Source organism: Acinonyx jubatus, chromosome C1 (genome assembly GCF_027475565.1).
Source record: "Acinonyx jubatus isolate Ajub_Pintada_27869175 chromosome C1, VMU_Ajub_asm_v1.0, whole genome shotgun sequence".
Lineage (NCBI taxonomy): Eukaryota > Metazoa > Chordata > Mammalia > Carnivora > Felidae > Acinonyx > Acinonyx jubatus.
In genome coordinates, this window is record NC_069381.1 from 69,654,210 (window position 1) to 69,670,179 (window position 15,970).

A 15,970-nucleotide genomic window follows, 5' to 3' on the forward strand; every position below is an offset into this window, starting at 1 on the left:
TTTACATATAATAGTAAATGCTATTGTCAAAATCTATTGTCAAAATCAGTATCTCAGTATTGTCATCTATTGTCAAAATCAGTATCTAAATGGGCAGCTGTAGACCAATTTTAATGAATGTGCATGCAAATTATGCCCGTTTTTTTCCCTCTCACTTGATTTTTTATATTGCTGAAATGGAGGAAAGAATATTTAATATTCTAGATTGAGACATGCCAAGTACCTAAATACCATATTGTCATCTTGCATGTGATCAAATCTAAAAGCTAAATGAAAATGCCCCCATTTGGTTTCATGTAAACTAAGCTGAATATAGAAAGTGTCCAATTTCTATCGTTCCTCTCCAGAGTAGCTAGCACATATTTGTTGGGTAACTGCAGACTGACTGATTCTAAATATAAACTGAGATGTGTGCTAAAATTATTGTCCTGATTTTTTAGCAATCACTATGAGAATCACACATGGTTACAGATTTTATTTATTAAGTACCTTGAAAAAACTAGCTTAAGTAATAACGACAAAATTACACATGAAAATTTTCCATCGAATGCAATGATGTAAATTAAATCCACGTTTTCCTACCAATACTCCACACATATAACCATTCATAACACAAAATCAGTCAAACCTAGTACTAGGACCACATCAATTAAAGCAGATTTTACACAAATAAGTTTTAAGTGGGTTCACTCCTCTTACAAAAGAAAGATAGTGCTACCTTAAAAGAGAGATGTATCTAAGCAGCTCTAAAATTCTAATCCAACAAAAAAACCTCAAAATAATCTTGAACCTGCTGCCTGGATTACTGCTGATCCATCTTCCAAATCTACAAATGCTGAATTTACTTTAAGAAGTCAATTTCACAGAAATACACTAATGGAGGAAAAGGAGAATTCACGTAAAAATAAGCTAATTCCATCTGGCTGAACTAGACCTGACATAGGTCAGGCTTTGCAAAGTAGTGAGTAAAAGAGATGGAAGTGTTCAAAAGAATCCTTTGTCAAAAATAATGTTCCATTTCACATGGCTAAGCAGAGGAACAAAAATAACATGGAAGTTTGGAAGCTCAGGAGCCACAACACAATTTTAAAAAACCAAACAATGTGGACAGTTCAGCACACCCAGCAGAACAAGAATATCATCAATTTCAAAGGAAGGAGTTCTCACAGAGCTTTCAGTCAGCCTTAGAGAAGACCCAGTGATCACCTGACCACCTAACTCTAAACTTTCAAAGGAGTCAAAGGAACATAGGCCAACCAGTCACTTGCAAGTACAGAGTGAAGGAAAAAAGAGTAAAACAGATTTATCACTCACCTTCTCAGAGCCTAAACAATCTCAACACCTTGGCTCTGTTAACTACTATGTGTACTATGGGCAGGAGTGTGTTAACAAATAAATGTCAAATGGGAATTAACAAAAATAAGGGTAGTGGAGAATAAATAGGCAAGCCTATTTAAATTTAAGTTTTTTAACTTTGAGTTAACCCTAGGGAAACGGCTGGCTATGCCCAGTTCAACTTTGACAGATAATGCCTGAGAGGAATGGAAATAAATTTACCACTTTCTGAAAGTTTAAGGAAATTGTTTTAAATAATAGTTCTCAACTAAGCACAGGGCAAATTCTTCCCAAAATACTGTGTACCTCAATGCCCGGCTTCCACCAGAAATCATCTGTCAGGTCCTAAAAAGGGGAAGAGGGTGCCTATTTTGGATTTGTAAAGTTGATGGTTCAGTTTTCATTGTTTCCTTTCAGATCTCCCAAAACTGATGACATGTTACATACTTGTGCAGGTTCCCTACTTGTGCCCTCAAAGCATATTCACATCCCAGTGACTCCCTTCCATTGGTCCTCAGAGAAACTTAATGACGTCCCCACCTCAATGGCTTCCGGTATTCCAAGTAGGTGGAGGTGGGACTCAGAGGAAGCAGAGGTGAGAGACTGGGGGAATAAGAGATGGCCAAAGCAGAGGAGGTAATGTCACTCCATCCCTACAACTGCTGCGGTTAGGGGTTAGGGGTTAGTCTCTCTCCTTGAGGGAGATTTCCTTCGGTGGAGAGTTACAACAAGGGAAGGGAAGTGTCTGAATCCCAAAGGGAAATGCTGGGAATGTTCTCTGTGTGTCTCATTGGACACTGATCTCAAAGGCCGTCTCTAGCAGTGTACATGGGGAAGGGGCAGAAATCATCAATGTTCACTACACTCTCTTGTACCTTATATCCAGGGCTTCTGCTGAGAACCTGAAGGAGATCTGAAGTTCCCTCCCTCACCTATGTGGATTCTCTAAATTAGAGTACAAGAGTGTGTTCATATGCCTCGCATTACCAGGATACTGAAGTTGGAGACCTGGAAACCTGATACAGGCCGACAGAAGAAGGTGAAGTTTGAAAGAGATAAGGGTGGGGTAGATGCCGGAGGGGAGGCTACAGGGGAGGGAGTCGAGGTCTGCAGACACAGTGCTAAAACCAGAAAGTCATGTATTCCTTCCTCTGACTATCAACTCCGTCTGGCTGGCTCTCACCAAACATGTTCTCCAACCTATTGCCATCTCTCCACAGTGGCCCCCTCCGCCTGCCTTTCTCACTACCCAAGATTTTTTTTTTAACTGAAGTATAGTTGACATACAATATTACATTAGTTTCAGGTGTACGACACAGTGATTCAACAACGCTATACATTAGGCAATGCTCACCACTACACCAAATAAGTGTAGTTATCATCTGTCACCATTCAATATTATTATAATATTATTGACTATATTCTCTATGACTACATTCAGTTGTTTCTTCTCATCCCTATGACTTCTTTATTTTATAACTAGAAGCTTATATCTCTTAATCCTCTTCACCTATTTTGCCCAGTACCAATAATTTAAGTAGCTTCTCCAATCAAAAGAAGAGGTTGCCTGAAAAAGTATAATCTGAGGAACCACAGACAGGAGTGACTGTTATTAATTAATAATATGCCAATATCTTATATTTAATTTGTAATGTCCAAAGAGAACATGATGAATCCAATAGAGCTTCAAAACTTGCATAAAGTAGCCAAACTACACATCACAAGAAAAGAAGCTGTGACTGGGTGGTGACAGATATTAACTAGACTTAGTGTGGTGATCAATCGTAATATATGTAAATATCAAATGATATCAAATCATTATGGTGTACACTTGAAACTAATATGTTATATGTCAATTATATCTCAATTTTTTTAAAAAAATTTAAACTAAGAATTCATACTTTTTAACCTGGAATTTCATTTCTGAGACTCTATCCTAAGAAACCAATTTCTAAAATATAGAAAAGAGCTTACGAACAAAGATGTTCATCACAGCATTACTTATTATCGTCAATAATATAGCAACATTGAGGAATGGTTAAGAAATTATGGTACATCTACCTAATGCAATATTATGTAGATATTTTAGAAGTTGGCTGTCTAGTTGTAATTAAGTGAAAATTAATGTTATAAAATGTAAAGTGAAAACATTTTAAAAAGGAATATATATATCATGATTAAAACTATGCACAGAAAAAAGAGGGGGAGGAAGCATCAGAATCACATCAAAATATTAATACTGCTTATCTTTGTTAGTACAAGCATGGTGATTTTTTGCCTTTTCATATTCTTATAGCTTCCAAATTGTTCATAAATCTATAATGGAAAGGGAAAGCTTTTTGAAAGGCAAGCTTCTCTGAAAGAGGAAAAATGTTACTTGAATAGAAAACTCCTTCTGGGTTGAGTTGACAACTGATCTTTTTAATATCAGAACCCAGGAAATACAGTATTTTCTGGAAGAGCACTTGGAGCAAGGAATATGGAGAATGTGAACAAGACTAGCCAAAGAGAAACCTAGCGAGCTTAGTAACCTACATTAGTTCCCTATGATTACCAGATGAGGAGTGGATTTCCCTGCCTGATATGTAAGGTTCTTCACAATTTGTCACTGGGTAGCCAAATAGTCTATGAGCACTTAGCTGAACCTCTTTGTCTGGCTTTCTCTTTACCTATCCAAACCCTTCCCATCTTGCAGAGTGACTGAATTCACTTCCATCCATGAAGAGTTTCCTGATCCTCTTATGAACCCCCATCTCTATGATTTCTCCTTCTTAAGGTGTTGATATAGCATTCATAGCACCACCTTTTTCTGGTCCTAGACCAGTTCTAACTATTTTGTTAATTACTCCTGTGTAAGTAAGTATCTCCCCAGTTAGACTTTAAGGTCCTTGAAGTCAAGAATTTGAATGGTTTGCAGACCATAGTCATTTGACAAAACATTCAGACATACAGGAAGAGAGAGAGGAGAGAGAAAAGATGAAGTGCTAAAGCCAGGTTGGTATTATATTCATACTCGGTGATGTTATCTAAATAAAATGTGTTGCCTCGGTTTTAAAAGGTTCCCGCTGACCCTTCACCACTAGGACATGTACTTTCTTTTGCTTTTTTTAATAGCAGTGGGATCGTAGTTTCGCTTATTTATTCCTACCAAGTCTGCTATCCTCCTGGGAATTAAACAGATTGGACTGCAAGATGCCTCAGCAAGGTTCAGGATAGAGTCTACAGCCATATAAAGAACAAAAAGAAATGACTTCCTAGGAATCAAATTTAAGACTAATCACAAGATCCTACTTCTCTTAAGGTCTTGGGTGAACAACAAATACATATTTGTGTCTCCATTTTATGGCCTTATTTAGGCAGTGGGCTTTAGTCTATCAATATCCTCATTAATAATTCTCCAATGTAAGTAGTTCAATACTCTATGCATGATAGACTAAGATGATTATGTTCCTATCTGCCATCAAATATTATTCCAGTACTAAGAGAATAATGAGCATTTGCACTATAGCAACCTGCCCCCAGAGACATCAACAAGAGTTTCATATCTTAAGAGAGAATACATAAATCGTAAGTGAAAGCAAACCAAACAGCCAAGCAATAGACAAAGCAAAACCCAGCATCCATTATTTTTTTCAGAAAGAGCACATAGGTCAATTGTAACTGTTGACTCTGAAGGGCAGGGCAAAAATAAATCAATGCAGTTTCCCACTATACAGAACTACATTTTGCTACAACACTCATTTTGCTAAGTCAATGCTTGTCCAGATTCCACCACTCACTAGCTATATGATCTTGAGTCTTCTCTGTATTTCAGTCCCTTAGTCTGTAAAATAGAGTTATCACCTACTATGCCAAATCACAGCTGTAAAGAATCAAATAACATTATCAGTCTGAGTTTATCTGTCACCCTATCATGGGATGACACACCCCACAAAAATAGTTCAGTCACACATCCCATGAACTAAATACCTGCTCTCATTGCACATGTTTTCTCTAAAGTTTAAGAAGAAAAAAAAATTTCCCGTTTTTTTTTAACTTTCCTAATTGGTTTTTCCAACATTTGAGCAACCACCATTTATCACTGCCAAATATGTGTTAAACATCTCCTGCTACGACCTAGCTCTTCTATGCAGTGTTGTCCAGATATTATTTTTTGGCATATGGTTTCTAAGAAAATAGTTTTTTTTTCCATGCAATTCAAAGAATGCTCTTTCATACTAAAAGAACAATAATTCCATACACAGTTAGTTTACAAGTTGTTGCTATTGTTTGAGATTACTCACATGAAAATTAATTTTATGTTGAACATCTAATAGACCATATATAGGTACACTTACACTGGGACACACAACTCCTCCTTACGGTGAAAGATCCATGGGATTTGGAGTCATGGAGACTTGCATTCAAATTCCTGTTCTGTGACCTTGAGGAGCTAATTTAACTTCCAGGCTCCTCACTTTCCACCTTTGGTTCTAGGTTGTTGTGATGATTTAATGAAATAATATTATCTAAAAGTAAGTGTCCAGGCTCTGCAAGTATTATTTCCTGCCTCCCTTAAATCTTTTCCTCCTATACCAAGACCAATCAAACCCACTCTGAACACAAGACAAGTTGCACACAGCATCTATTTCATACATTAGCGGGGAAACGCTAGGCGAAGAAAAACTGAGTGGACGAAGGCGTGAATTAGGCATCTAATGGAGCAAGAAGTAAAGAAACTGACAAGGGCCCCCTGCTTCACTCGCAAGTGCGAAAAACACACTAATGTGACACACTTTGAAGACTGCACCGCACACTCACAGAGGTTCGTACCATGCTGTGGGAAAAGGACAAAATACAGAACAAGCCAGCAGGGAGCTTTCTGGTTCACCCCACCCGACCCTGCCCGCCCAGTGGCACCTCTGAAGCCTAGAAACTGAGGTGAGAGCACAGCAACTGACCCCGTCCCCCTGCCCTCCCCCATTCTGCCCAAATCTCTCTCGGGGCACGAATGCTGCTGAATCATTAGCCCTAACAGTACGAGCTCCCGGCTCGGCTGCTCCCACGGGAGCCAGTGTCCCTAGAGCTGTGACCGTCCCCGGTGGGGGGCCGAGACCTCGGGGTGGGGTGGGGCAGTGAAAGGGGGTCCGGGAGGATCGGAGCAGCAGGTACTCACCCGGGTGAGGAAAGCCCAGCCCCGGTCCTCGCCTCCGCGCTGCAGGCGGTCCGTCTGCGGCTCCCCCGCGTCCCGGATCCCCGCGGGCGGTCGCCCCCGGACCCCGCAGCCAGAGCTGGTGGTCCACTGCTCCCCTCCGCGGGCCCGCCACCCTAGGCTGCCACGGCTCGGGGCTAGGGCGCTCCACCCGGAGCAGCTGGAGCAGCTGTCGCTGCCGAAGGGGGTGGTGGCTACCGACGGACCAGACCATTAGTGGGCTGCGACCGGGGGTGCGCGACGTGCGGAGAGGGGCGGACGCGGAGGGCTCCCAGGCCCGGCGACGGTTGGGAGAAACCAAGACCGAGGGGACTCTGCCGCCGCCCAGCAGCGCCGGGAGGGCTTGGGGGGTGGGGGGCAGAAGGTAACAACCCAGGAGCCCCTGCTCTCCCTGGCTGTGGACTGAACACAATCCTTTAGATTTTCCGGGCACACCCCCCCCTCCCGGTTTGCCTTGGTCCCGCTCAGGGCTCCGTTCGAACGCGGCAAACAGTGGACCTAGCGACGGGTGCGCCTGGGCGGTGTCCCCTCCTGGGGGGATGCGAACGGGCGCTGGCCTGAGCCCTGCCTTCGTGCCGCCCTCTGCTCCGCGGTGGGGCCCGGTGGCGCCAGTTCCTGGTGCATATCTTACTCCAGACGTCTTACCACAAATCAGAGGGGGCATCCGAGTCCTTAAAGGGGTTCCTCAGACCTTTTACCCAAGCATCTTTGTGGAGCAAAGAATTAAAAGGTATCCACGCCCAGCCTGAAAGTTAGAAAATAAAATCAAGTGGGCCCCATCCGATAGGTGATTTGTAGATCCAGGAAAATAAGGGACAGTTTTGAATCGTTTACAGTGGTTCCACAAATGTTGAACCACGGCAGTTGGAAAAAAAATGTGGATTTAGGAAGCCCCTTTAACAGCTCTATAAAAGATTATTAAAGAAAGTCAAAAATATGTCAGGTTCATTGTTCACCACTTTATTTTAAAGATTAGTGTCTTGGGAAAGGGGAGGAGATAGTATCCTAAAATGAAATGAACTTCATAGAGCTGGGAGGAGAAGTTCCCACCAGGACATGTCTTAGACTGCTGTGAAAGCCCGTTTGTGGTCCCTTGGTCCCTGCCCAGGTCACAACCAGGCTTAAGCAGACTCATTTCAGACCATGGTAAAATTTAAGACAAGTGTATAGTTTTCTTTATCAAACCAAACAAACAAAACAAAAAACAAAAAAAAAAAAACAGAGTTGGCAACTACCTTTAAAATGTAATTTAATGGAGTAAAAAAAAAAAGACCCTCAAAATACATCCCCCCCAATAGAAATTCCACAGTTAAAAGCCATTTTCTCTGGATTAAGATTTGTCCGTTTTTGAGTTAACATAATCTTTTAACATAAACTGAGCACATACTATGGACCAAACACTGTACTGAGACTGTTTCCAGTTTTATTCATTTATTCTTCTTTGTTTTCAATGTTTATTTTATTTTTTAATTTTTAATTTTATTTATTTATTTATTTTACTTTACATCCAAATTAGTTAGCATATAGTGCAACAATGATTTCAGGAGTAGATTCCTTAGTGCCCCTTACCCATTTAGCCCATCCCCCCTCCCACACCCCCTCCTGTAACCCTCTGTTTGTTCTCCATATTTATGAGTCTCTTATGTTTTTCTCCCCCTCCCTGTTTTTATATTTTTGTTTCCCTTCCCTTATGTTCATCTGTTTTGTCTCTTAAAGTCCTCATGAGTGAAGTCATATGATATTAGTCTTTCTCTGACCAATTTCACTTAGCATAATACCCTCCAGTTCCATCCACGTAGTGGCAAAATTTCATTCTTTTTTGATTGCTGAGTAATACTCCAGTGTGTGTGTGTGTGTGTGTGTATGTATACCACATCTTCTTTATCCATTCATCCATCGATGGACATTTGGGCTCTTTGCATACTTTAGCTATTGTTGATGGTGCTGCTATAAACATTGGGGTGCATGTGCCCCTTCGAAACAGCATACCTGTATCCCTTGGATAAATACCTAGTAGTGCAGTTGCTGGGTCATAGGGTAGTTCTATTTTTAGTTTTTTGAGGAAACTCCATACTGTTTTCCAGTGGCTGCACTAGCTTGCATTCCCACATTTATTCTTCTAAAAACTCCTGTAAAATTGGTGATATTGTTGGTAGTTGTTTTTTTTTTAAATGTTTACTTATTTTTGAGAGAGGGAGTGCAAGCAGGGGAGGGCAAAGAGAGGGAGACACATAATCTGAAGCAGGCTCCAGGCTCTGAGCTGTCAGTACAGAGGTAGACACGGGGCTTTATATCAGGAACCATGAGATTGTGACCTAAGCCGAAGTTGGACACTTAACCGACTGAGCCACACAGGTGCCCCAATATCATTGCTAGTTTTTAAACAGACTAGGCTCAGAAAGTTTGTCATGCTGGGTTCACATCTCATAAATAATGAGCAGCAGAGGAAACATTGCAATCAGACTAGTGCCTTTCCACTAGAATGCCTCAGGGAAACATATACTAAGCTTTATCATAACCATGATTGGTCCTTGAATGTGAGTTTACTTATCCTTTCTTTATGAAAATTGCAGATACTTAAGTATCTAAGGTGGATGTCACCCTGAGGTTAGGAGTAGGAATCAGAAAGAAGAGGCTATACTTCCCCCAGAATTAACGTGGAAACATCAATTTCAAAACAAACAAAAAATGCATAATTTGGGTCATGTGAAGGTGAGGAGAAATTCTCCACTGCCTTTTTGTTAATCATTTTTACATCATCATTTACACTGTATTGTGCTTTACACTACCCTTAAACTATTGTTCAATATTATACTTTGCACTATTCTTCCCAGAAAAGAACAAGAGTTTTTAAATGGACTTAATGTCATGGGTCCTCATATACTTTAGCAGAACTTAAAGTAATAGGGCATTAGTAACTGTCACATCATGTTAAGGAAGCTTTTTGAAAAATAAGGAATAAAATTAAATCCTTACCTATGTTGTGTCATTGTTCTTATGTTGACTGTTATTGTAAATGTTCACACATCAGTCCCAGCAAAACAGAAATCCCCAGAGCTCCATGTTGCTGAGGAGCCCGTGTCTAGATCCCTAGTGAGGCCAGGCAGCTATGACTCAGGGTGGGGATGGCTTCAGCCTCCGAAATGTGTGACTCTTCTCTCCACATGCAGTTGTTTCACTTTCAAAGGGGACACAAAAGGAGACAAGTAGCCAAGATGCCTTTGGAATTAGTAATCTCTGTCTGATTGACAGGGATATAAGAAAGAAGGATAAGGTCTCAGGTGGTTTACCTGAGACCACGCTGGGATTTAGAACCTGGTTATCAGTGACATCTCCAGCCATCCGTTTGTATAAGTTGAACTTCGTGGAGTGTATATTTCTAAATGAAGAAGGAAGGGGACATGCTGTGCCCGTGACCTTGAGAAACTGGCAAAAGGAAAGGAGGGAATGGTGTGATGCCTGCATTCCCTACTCTCCCACAGAGTCTGCAAATGCTTTTGAGCATGTTGGGGAAAGAAGTTAGGGCCAGAAACTGAGGAATTATTTTCACAAATGACTTTGTGGGATTTCGAGTGTAAGATGTATTACTATGGGCCCTAGTGACACAGAGCCAGGGAGAGGGCCATTCTCTCACCCAGTCTGCCACAGACCGTTGTGCAACCTTGCCACCAATAAGGAATGGCTCCACCAGTAAAGGCATATTCTCATAAAGGGCATTGGTGGCCAATATACAGTCAAATGTCTTGACTAGGAACCCAGAGCCATAGAGCATGAGTGGAATTATTCTGGAGCACCTGGGAGACCCAGCTGAGTATTTCCTGTCCTAAATGAGGGCGCTTGGGGGTGGGAAGGGATGACTATTAAACTTAAGGTGATTATTAAATCTTATTTAGGCAGCATTATTAGGGTGAATTTATTTGTATTCACAAAATCAGCATGACATGCGGACATTCAAATAATATCACTTTTAAAATGATATTAATAAGAGAGCCAAAGAGAAAGAAAATACTTAGTACCTTTGATAAAACTACAGTGGTGAGCCACACCATGTTGAACTTTTTGATTCAATAATAACTAAGTAACTCCTTTCCAACCTGGCCCTTCAGAATGGCTCCCCCAAGGAAGGGTGACAGAAGGGCCGTTCTGCTACCAGCAAAGTAGTGACCAGAGAATACACCATCAACCTCCAACAAGTGCAACGATGGAGTGGGTTTCAAGAAATGTACTCCTCGGGCGCTCAAAGAGATCCAGAAACTTACCACAAAAGAAAGGGGAACGACAGATATGTGCATTGACAGCAGGCTCAACAACGCTGTCTGGGCCAAAGGAATAAGGGATGTTCCATTCCATATCCATGTGCAGTTGTCTAGAAAACATAACAAGGATAAGGATTCACCAAACAAGCTCTATACATTGGTTACCTGTGTACCTGTCACCACTTTTTTTTTCAACGTTTATTTATTTTTTGGGGGACAGAGAGAGACAGAGCATGAACGGGGGTGGGGGGGCAGAGAGAGAGGGAGACACAGAATCTGAAACAGGCTCCAGGCTCTGAGCCGTCAGCCCAGAGCCTGACGCGGGGCTCGAACTCACGGACCGCGAGATCGTGACCTGGCTGAAGTCGGACGCTTAACCGACTGCGCCACCCAGGCGCCCCGACCACTTTCAAAAATCTACAGAAAGTTCAGGTGGATAAGAACTAAACGCTGATTGTCAAATAAAGGAAATGTCTGGGAGTCCTGAGGCATCTTCCCAGTGCTGGTGTCTTCAAAACTTGAGTCCCGCTCCGGAGAAAGAGCTGAAGCCAGCAGCTCCTTCCCACATTTGGGGAAGCGGTTTTCAGAGCTGACACTTCCCTGCCCCACTTCCTGGATCTGCCGCAGCAGAGTGGTTACTGTGCAATGGCCTGATACAAATCATTTTCTTTTGGATCTTCACGGAATATACTGTTCAAAGTTTTACAGAACTGGATAAATTCTCTCTGGAATTAAAAAATACACATATAGCAGCATAACCAGAAAAAAATATTAATACAAACTATGTGTTGGCCAACACACTAAGGTGTGTGGTGATGTTAACATCCCAAGTTACTCTTATTGCGAATATTTAATAGTGTCATTTCTGTTTGCTTTTAGCCATCACTTTTTTTTAATGTTTATTTTCTTATTTTTGAAAGAGAGAGCAAGAGCCTGAGCAGGGGAGGGGCAGACAGAATCCCAAGCAGGGTCTGTGCTGTCAGTACGGAGCCCAATGAAGGGTCAAAACTTGTGATCCATGAGATCACAACCGGAATCAAAATCAAGGATTGGACGCTTAACCAACTGAGCCACCCAGGCGCCCCTAGTTATCACCTTTTAAGTCATAGTGTTTTTGAGGTAAGTATTATTATTATGTGAAGTACCATTTTCAGCCTCATTTAATAGATGAAGAAACTGAGAATTACAACAATTAATTCGTCAAAGGTAACACAGCTAGAAAGTGGCAAAGCCGGGTTTCAAACCCAAACCAATGCATGACATCACTCTCCACATACTTTTACTGCCTCCTGCTACATAGAAAGCAAGCTGTACATTGCATTTTCCTCTACAATAGAAAATCTATTTTGTATCTGTTTTAAAATCTATTTTCAACTCTCATTCTTCAAAGGAAATGAGTCATTTCTTAAAGAGGATTTAAATGAGAGTCCTCCCAGTGGAAACATTGGGTACCCTTTTCTAGGTTTCTGTGCTCAGAAAAGAAACGCTGAAACAAGAAACGACCATTGCAGCATAGAGTTAGCCAGTGTTTCCAAATTCTTGCTAAAAATTCTCATTTTAGGAACTCTTGGGTGAGACCTTGGAATCTGTATTCTTATTAAGCACCATAAGTGATTCTAATGCACAATCATTTGACCAGTGTGACCACACCATACAGGACAAGAACAACATGTGGCTCACAAACGTCCAGTCTGCTACACTTAACCCTTTAACCCCACCCACCACTTGTTGAAAAGGAAATGGGGGACCAGTATTTAAAACCCACTATACAGGGAGCATGGGTGGCTGAAGTCAGTTAAACGTTTGACTCTTGATTTTGGCTAAGGTCCTGATCTCACAGTTCATGAGTTCAAGCCCCACATCAAGCTTTGCGCTAACAGTGTGGAGCCTGCTTGGGATTCTCTCTCTCTCCCTCTCTCTCTCTCTGCAGCCCCCCACCCCCACCCGGCTCTCTCTTTCAAAATAAATAAATAAAAACTTTAAAAAGATAAATGAAACCCACTATACATAATTACACTTATTATACAAAAATGTATTTATTAAATTGTTACTGCCAGGGTGCCTGGGTGACTCAGCTGGTTAAGCATCCAACTCTTGGTTTCAGCTCAGGTCATGCACGATCTCAGGGTTTTCTGAGTTCGAGCCTTGCTTTGGGCTCTGTACTGACAATGGGGAGCCTGCTTGGGCATTTCTCTCTTTCCCTCTCTCTCTGCCCTTCCCCTATTCACTCTCTCTCTCTCTCCCTCTCTCTTAAAATAAATAAACTTAAAAATTAAAAAAAAAATTGTTAACTGCCTTTTTCAGTATTACTTTGATCATTTTGAAAATTCTTCAAAAATTCTCAAGTTAAAGATTATACTCATTCACAATTACTATTATATGTAGATACCTGGAACTCTTTTCAATTATTACATGGTATTTTACATCAGAGAAAAAAGATACAAATTAAAACAACATTAAATTAACTTATTAATTTTTGGAGAATTAACATGTTTGTAACAGTAAGTTATTCCATCTAACATAAATAGGCTTCTTCATTTCTTTATATTTTATCTTGCATTTCCCAAGAACATTTTTCTACTTTTTAAGATTTTATTTGTAAATAATCTCTACACCCAATGTGGGGCTCGAATCTGCAACCCCAAACCCACCCACCCAAGAATATTTTTTTTCAACGTTTATTTATTTTTTGGGGGACAGAGAGAGACAGAGCATGAACGGGGGAGGGGCAGAGAGAGAGGGAGACACAGAATCGGAAACAGGCTCCAGGCTCTGAGCCATCAGCCCAGAGCCCGACGCGGGGCTCGAACTCCTGGACCGCGAGATCGTGACCTGGCTGAAGTCGGACGCTTAACCGACTGCGCCACCCAGGCGCCCCCCAAGAATATTTTTATAGTTTTGTTCATATACGTTCTGCACCTTTCTTACCAAATTATTTTTTTAGCATTTGTCTTCTGAATGAAATATTCTTCCCATTTCCTTTTCTATGAGATTTTGACCTGAATAGAGAGAGAGATTGGTTATTTCTATAATTTATTTTTTATTAATCCAACACACCAAAGTCTCTTATTACTTGTTTTCTTCAGGAGAATCTTTGGGTTTTCTAAGAAGACAGGCATATCATCAGTATCTGGAACTTTATCTCTTTTTCCATTGCTTACATCCATTATTTTATTTACATTTACTGGAATCACCAATACAAGTGATTATAGCGATGCCTGTCTCATTCCTGATTTTATTTTATTTTTTTTTCTAAATGTTTATTTATTTTTGAGACAGAGAGAGACAGAGCATGAACGGGGGAGGGTCAGAGAGAGAGGGAGACACAGAGTCCGAAGCAGGCTCCAGGCTGTGAGCTGTCGGTACAGAGCCCGACAAAGGGCTTGAACTCACGGACCGTGAGATCATGACTTGAGCTGAAGTCGGACGCTTAACCGACGGAGCCACCCAGGCGCCCCTCATTCCTGATTTTAAGTGAAAGATTTAATTTTTGCCATTTAAGATGTTATTGGGCTTTTCTTCATTACTTGAAGTAATTTCCTTCTGTTTCTGTTTTGCTTCAAATTTCCCTTGGCATCAGTTGCTTGACCTTTGTCTGATGTCTTCCCACCACCTATGGATAATGGTTGGGTTTTTCTCCTTTAATTTTTAATGGAATCAATATGTAGATCGACTTCCTGGAATTGAACTGTCTTTTCATTCCTCTTATAAAGACCGTTTTGTCATGGTGGATTAGTCTTTTGATTCACTCCACCATTCTGTTCTCTAATATATTATTTAAACATGTGGCTTTTGTAGCTAGAGGTGAAGCTGGATTGCACTTTGTCATTGTTGCTATTGTTGCATTCTCTCTTTGGCTTTGGTATTTAAGACAGTCTGGGTTCATAAAATTAACTGGAGAACTTTCAATATTTCTCCAAGTCCCACAATAGTTTAAATAATATAGGAATCATCTATTCTTCAATGGTCAGATTAAAAATTCAGCTGTGAATCCATCTGCCTGCTGCCTTTTTCAATAGGAGACCATTAATCACTTCTTCCATGTCTTCTATAATAATTGGTCTACTTAAGTTTTCACCTCTTTTATGTCATTAGCGATAATGTACATTTTCCTAGGTAAGTATTCTTTTCTAGTTTTTTCTTTTTTTTAATGTACTGCTCCAAAGTCACCTTTCGTGTTTACCTAAAATTCTTTTCATCTCTTTCCTAATTTCACATTGTTAATCTTGCTTAATTTTTATTTCATTCTCTTCTCTTTATCATACTCACATGGTATTGATCTATTTTATTAATCTCTTTAATGAGTCCATCTTTGAATTTATTATTCTTTTCTATTTTATTTATTTTAATAATTTCAGCCTTTATCAATATTAATTCCCTCTTCAAAGTTTTTTTGTTTTTGTTTTTGTTGTTTTTGTTCTTACTTGAATTCATTAAGTACTTAAATCCTTCCTTCTTTGTTCACCTTTCTGCTTCCATAATTAAGGGCAACACATTTTCTTCTGAATTCAGTTTTGCTGTTCCCATTGTTTTAGTATAGTGTTTATTTTTCCAATGCTTTTGAGCATTTCCATATTTCTCCTTGCTGTGATCTAAATGTTACGCACCCATCAAATTTGTGTCTTCAAATCCTAACCTCCAAAGACAATGGTATTAGGAGGTGGGGCCTTTGGAAGCTGCGTAAATTATGAGGATGGAGCCTTCATGAATGGGATTAGAGCCTGGATAAAAGAAGCTCCAGAAATATCCCTAGGACCTTCCACCATGTAAGGATACAATGAGAGGTGCCTGCTATGAACCAGGAAGAGGACCCTCACCAGAAGGCAACCATACTGACATCTTGATCTTGGATTTCCAGCCTCCAGAACTATGAGAAATAAATTTTGTTATTTAAAATTACCCAGTCTAGGGCAACTGGGTGGCTCAGTCAGTTGAGCTTCTGACTTCGGTTCAGGTCATGATTTCAAGGTTTGTGAATTAGAGCCCCCCCACGTTGTGGAGGAGCTCCCATCCTTACTGTTCCACTCTACTGCCTTACCAAGAAAGAGAAGCTAGTATATTCCATCCCATTTGTGGATCCAAGTATCCCAGACATATGACATTTTGTCACCAGGCTAATTCCTTAGGAAAACCCGTTCCATTTGCCAAGCAAATAATACAAAATTAAACTTGCAAACCTTTTGGCTCA

At 40.6% G+C, this 15,970-nt stretch overlaps 1 protein-coding gene and 1 long non-coding RNA gene across 5 annotated transcripts in view; both read right to left on the bottom strand.

Annotated features, from left to right (window-relative positions):
* The window catches only part of TTLL7 (tubulin tyrosine ligase like 7), a 141,846-nt gene extending 135,658 nt beyond the window's left edge, over positions 1-6,188 (bottom strand). The window contains exon 1 of one of the 3 annotated variants that reach the window (XR_008295008.1): positions 5,115-6,188. The gene's annotated coding sequence lies outside the window, so the exon portion shown is untranslated. The remainder of the gene's footprint in view (positions 1-5,114) is intronic. The other 2 variants (XR_003420084.2, XM_015070415.3) reach the window with 2 other exon arrangements.
* Positions 6,189-8,382: 2,194 nt separating this feature from the next.
* LOC128313910 (uncharacterized) overlaps positions 8,383-15,970 on the bottom strand; it is a 48,626-nt gene continuing 41,038 nt past the window's right edge. Inside the window, exons 2-4 of one of the 2 annotated variants that reach the window (XR_008295011.1) lie at positions 13,711-13,781; positions 10,786-10,892; positions 8,383-9,704 (exon numbers count right to left, since the gene is read on the bottom strand). This is a non-coding gene — a long non-coding RNA (uncharacterized LOC128313910). Of the gene's footprint in view, positions 10,893-13,710; positions 13,782-15,970 lie in introns of both variants that reach the window. The other variant, XR_008295010.1, reaches the window with a different exon arrangement.